We start from the raw sequence: 6,000 nt of genomic DNA, 5'->3' as shown, positions 1-6,000 counted from the left end.
CATGTGGACTCCCTACATCTAAAATACAAATGGAAAAAATGTGATAGATCCAAGCTATGTGAAGAAATATTTTAAAGATAAAAAAATTGAAACTGTTTTAATTGAGAAAACTCTGAGAAAGACAAATTTGAAAAAGACTATCATTGAATGAAACAAAAAGGAACAGATTTCAGATAGAGTTTCGCACAGGCCTTCCGAGCTCTGAGCCAGGACACGTGACATTTTTAAAACCACTGGTCTTCACTGCAGCTCACATTAGAATCACCTAGGGAGCTTTGAAAAATCCTGATGTCTGAGCGCTAGCACAGATTCTAATAATTATATATGGGCTCAATTTGGGCATGTGTTTTTTTTTAATTCTCACATTATTCTAATGTGAATCAATTTGATGACCACTATTCTAAATTCTTTCTATGAAGTCTAAGATATATCAAAATTCAAGGCCCAAGCGGTATAAATTTCTACAATTTTCTTTCTTTCTTTCTCTATTTTTCTCTTTTTTTTCTCTTTGTTTTGTTCTGTTTTTTATGGAAGGAGGATCTTTAGAGAAGATGAATGATATAATTTCTGAAGAGCTGAAGGGAATTCTTGGGGAAAATAATTTAGTAGTGAGAGTAGAGCTTGTGACATAAGAAATGCAATGAGTTAAAGAGCATATGGATAGCATCTTATCAAAGAAAGAGAAATTGAAGAGACAATATTTAACAACATTCTATAGCATTATCCAAGAGGAAGACACTGAATATGGGAAATACCCTTGCTGAGCCAAACTACTTCCCATAGATGAAATGAGAATTGCTTTTTTTGAGATCACACATGCATAGTCAACAAGCAGAGAATGCTTTTGTCTATGTGCAAAGCAGTCCAGGAAATTCATTACTGAAGTCTACATTTCAACCAGCAAGACAGAAAGGGAGGACAGAGCAAGGCGACAGAGATGGCAAGAAAGAACTATTCCCTGTTATGACTAAGAGTCCACCTTTCAAGGCATCTCAACTTAGAACTAACTTCAGGGAGGGAACTGAAACGAAAGGAAATGTTTAAATCAAGGAATATATAGTCTTAAAATAAGAAGAGAAACTAATTTCTGTTAAATATACACCATGTGACAGGCATATGGGTAGAAGCATTGCATTTATTTAGTATATCATTTATTCTTCATCTCAACCCAACTGAGGTGGGTGCAGTTCCGTTTTACAAATGAAGAAATGGAGTTTAAGGAAACATCACTTTGCATCACGTACCTAGTAAGAGGAGAACTAAAATTCAAACTTCAGACTAACTATAAAATCTCCATTCTTTTTTCTACTGTCTTTCTAAAGACTAAAAATAAAAATCCCTGTATCTTCCACCTAAAGATATACCATATTACATTAATGCTTTACTATTTTTTTCCACATTGTAACAGCTTGGAAACCTTACAGTATCATAGGTTAAGTGGCAGAATTTTTCCTTCTTGGTGTTATATACAACAATGGTGCATCTTACCAACAGTAATGTTATAGAGTCAATGAAATACTTAGATACATGACTGACTCCTGAAGGAAGTATTAATAGAATAGTGTAGATTTGAATATTCACTGTCGGATGGAGAGCAAGGTCCTGGAATAGAAAATCTCTAAGAGTCAGCGCCTTTGTTTAGTTCTGTTCTTCACGCTTCGATAATGGCACCTCTTTCTGAAATATTCTCTCTTCCGATGGTTAGCAAAAATCATTTTTTATAGAAGCTTTTTTGCTTTGCTTATCTGGGGGAAAAAAGCATTTGGAAATCTTACAGTATCATAGGGTAAGTGGCAGAATTTTTCCTTCTTGGTGTTATATATGACAACGGGGCATCTTACCAACAGTAGTGTGGTAGAGTCAATGAAATACTTAGATACATGACTGACTCTTGAAGGAAGTTCTGGCAGAGATATGTAACACATAATATTAATAAAATAGTGTAGATTTGAATATTCACTCTCAGATAGAGTGCAAGGTCCTGGAATAGAAAATCTCTAAGAGACAGTGCCTCTGTTTAGCTCTGTTCTTCACACTTCGATAATGGCACCTCTTCTGAAATATTCTCTCTTCCAATGCTTAGCAAAAACCATTTTTTACAGAAACCTTTTTGCTTTGCTTATCTTGGGGGAAAAACTTTTTATGACAGCATCCACACAAAGAACCTTCCGTTAATAATGCAAAAGCTAGGGCGTGTTTAGAGGTATCCCATAAAATCAGAGAAGGATCAGAGAGGAAGATACTTGGCTAGGTCCACACTGCACCTCCTTCACCTCTTGCTCCAGAGAGCGGTAACTCATGGAAGGAACGAGGACATAGAAAGGACGTCCAGAGTGAGACTCCAACTCAAAAAAAAAAAAAAAAAAGAAAGGACATCCACATGGTGATAGAGATAGGCCTCTGTTCCCTAACATGGGGATAGGGTGTGGCTCCATTTTTCCCACTTTCGGTCCCAGGGGACAATATGAAAGTGACCAGCAAACAAGACCAGCTCTCATCCTTTCCAGTGGGTGTGGCCTAGACCTGGGGAAGAGCCAATAAATGAATGTGAAGAGGTCACTAACAGCCCACATTTTGGGCCAAAGTTAAATTCTCATGTTGCTATCTATAAACCAAAGATTATTTCTTAGCCCCAGGGAATCCAGAGATCCTTCCCTGTCAGAGGAAGTCTTGTTCAAAGGCAGGTCAAGGATGACCTCATCTGCGAAGTTGTTCCTCACTTACACTTTAAATTTTTATCTTATTGGCCAGGTGTCATGGTCGCACCTGTAATCCCAGCACTCTGACAGGAGGTGGGAGGATTGCTTGAGCCCAGAAGTTCAAGACCAGCCGAGGCAACATAGCAAGCCCTCATCTCTATAAAATAAAAATAAATAAAATTAAATACTTTTTTTATCTTATGAACTTCCTGGATTTCATAGAAGCTATGTATTTCACTGGGTCTAACTCTCATTATGATGTAAGTTTTTTGAAGTTTAAAACCATTTGCATTCATCTCTGCATCCCCAGTCCCGACTCAAGCAATTCTCTTTGAATAACTATGTCAGTCTTTGTTCTTTAAGAATTGAGTGAGGCCCTGTGCAGTGGCTCAAGCCTATAATCCCAGCACTTTGGGAAGTAGAGGCGAGAGGATTGCCTGGGCCTACAGGTTCGAGACCAGCCTGGGCAACATGGTGAGACCTTGTCTCCACAATTAAAAAAAAAAAAAGTAGCTGGGCGTGGTAGCGCTCACCTGTAGTTCCAGCTACTGGAAAACTGAGGTGGAAGGATCGCCAGTGCCCAGCAAGTCGAGGCTGCAGTGGCTGGAAGCGTACCACTGCACTCCAGCCTGGGCGACATAGTGAGATGCCAACTCAAAAAAAAAGAAAAAAAGAATTGAGTGAAATCATCTTCAACACAACTTCCATCAGCAACACTAACTCCTTAAAGCACCCAATTAGAACAAAAGTAAATGTGTGCTTTATCTGCCACACAACTTGACTTTCCTTCAAATGGTATGTGAGGTGATGCTTGATGTAATTATTTCACAAGGTGTACACATATCAAAATATGTTGCACACCATAGATATACACAATGTTTCGTTTGTCAATTGAAACAATTAATTAAATATTCCAGAGATCGGTTCCAAGCACTTCAGTTTTTATTCTCCTGGCTCAAACTTTCTGAGAGATGGAGTTAGTTCGTATCACTACTTGCAGTGAATTCTCTTTTTTTTTTTTTTTTTCTTTTTTCTTTTGGCACTCTGCCTCCCAGGCTGGAGTGCAGTGGCATGCTCATGACCACTGCAGCCTCAACCTGCTGGGCTCAGATGGTCCTTCCGCCTCAGCCTTCCAAGTAGTTGGAACTACAGTCACGCGTCACCCCACCCAGTTAATTTTTTGATTTATTGTAGAGACAAGGTCTCTCCAAGTTGCCCAGACTGGTCTCGAACCCATGGGCTCAGGCAATCCTCTCACCTCGGTCTCCCAAAGTGCTGGGATTACAGGCATGAGCCACTGTACCCAGCCCATGAATCCTCTTTTCTATGTCTTCCTGATGTCTCATCCTCAGAAGCCAACAGGTGAGCCCATGTGTGTCTTCCACACAACAGGCAACTCTCATCCTTCTGCCAGCAACTTCCACTCAAGTCTCCTCATGACACTTCTGTCACCTCCCATCTAGGGTTCTTCACTTGCCTTTGGTTCCCACATCCACTTTAACCCAAGTCTTGACAGTTCTTCTTCTTCCGGGTAGCTAAGAAAAGAATTGAAGCTTTTTGAGCCCCGCACCCACCCACGTAGCACACAGAATGCAACGTGTTCTGTATACATATCTCATTTCATCTTCACAATAACCCTTCGGCATAGATATTGTTACTTCCAAATTTCAAAGTCAAGTTGACTAAAGCATAGAGAAGTTAATTCATTTGTCCAAGGTCACAAACAGCAAGAAGGAGAACAGGAATATGAACCCAGGGTGTCTGCATTAGATTCCACCATACTCTTGACCTCCATGGGCACTGCCTTCCTTTTCTCTTTTAAGACACTGTCTTGGCTGGGCACAGTGGCTCAAGCCTGTAATCAAACACTTTGGGAGGCTGAGGTGAAGGATTGCCTGAGCCCAGGGGTTCGAGACCAGCCTGGGCATCTTGATGAGACCTCATCTCTATAATAAATTAAAAAATGACCCAGACATGGTAGCGTGCACCTGTAGTTCTGGCTACTTGAAAGGCTGAGGTTGAAGGATCGCATGAGCCCAGCAGGTCAAGGTTGCCATGGCCGTGAGGATGCCACTTCACTCCAACCTGGGCGACAGAGTGAAACTCCAACTCAAAAAATAAAAAAGACACCATCTTTAATCCTTTTACCTGCAACTTCACATCCACCTAGGTTTGTTGATGTTGTTTGGTTTTTACTTTTTATTTTGCAAAAATAGTATGAGCTCCTGGTACCCTTCTACCAGCTTCCTTCATGTTCACATCTTCTGTAACCACAGTGCAACTGCCAAAAGCAGGAAACTGACATTTGTCTAACACTATTGACTACACCCCAAAACTCATTTGAATTTCACCCTTTTTAAAAATTATCAATTTAGAATCATGGGGTACATGTGAGAATTTATTCCATAAGTATACTGTGTGAAGGCGAGGTTTGGCTTCTAAGGAGCCCTCTCACTCTCCAGGAGTGGGTCTGGTACCCAAATGGGTGGTTTTGTATCCCTTATCCCCACCTTCTTTAGCAGTGCTCAGTGTCTGTCGTTCCTCCTTGTGCTGTGTGTGCCCAATGTTTAGTGCCCACTTAAGAGTGAGAACGTGCAGCATTCAGTTATTTCTGAGTTTCATCCATTTTTCAATGCACTTATCACATTTTGCACGTGTGTGTGGATGTAGTTTGTGACATGTAGAGAATCACATAACCACCATTACCATCGGAGTTTAGAACAGTCCAACCATCCCTAAAACACTCCCTTCAGAATACAGATCGTTGCCAGCACCACAAAGACGCTCACTTGTATCATTCCTTTGTAATCCCAACCCCATCCCTGATCACTGGTCTGTTCATCATCACATATTTTGTCATCTTAAGAAAATTCACAAAACTAGCCATAGACAATACACAAACAAGTGGGTATAGCTGTGTGCCGATAAAACATTACGTATGAGGAGGAGGGGCATACCTCATCAACAAGGGGACCTGCATAATCAACATTTGTATACCTAACACTGAATTGTACCCCACATCCTTATAATAATAATTATAAATAAATAAATAAATAACAACTTTACTTATAAAAAAACAAAAAAATATTCTAAGATAGAAACAGAGTATGTGACCTCTTAAGGTTGGCTTTTTCACTTTACATAATGCCACTGAGATCCATCAGTTCTTGTAAGTATCAATAACTACTACTTTTTAGAGCAATCCATTGAATGCATGCAAAGTTTTCTTTTTCTTTTTTTTTAAGTTGGAGTCTCACTCTGTCACCCAGACTGGAGTGCAGTGGCCGCTCCCAGGCCACCA

Source organism: Carlito syrichta, unplaced genomic scaffold, assembly GCF_000164805.1.
Source record: "Carlito syrichta isolate Samal-C Ts95f unplaced genomic scaffold, Tarsius_syrichta-2.0.1 Scaffold314064, whole genome shotgun sequence".
NCBI classification, from domain to species: domain Eukaryota; kingdom Metazoa; phylum Chordata; class Mammalia; order Primates; family Tarsiidae; genus Carlito; species Carlito syrichta.
The sequence above is the reverse complement of the archived record's forward strand: the minus strand, read 5'-3'. Positions refer to the sequence as shown.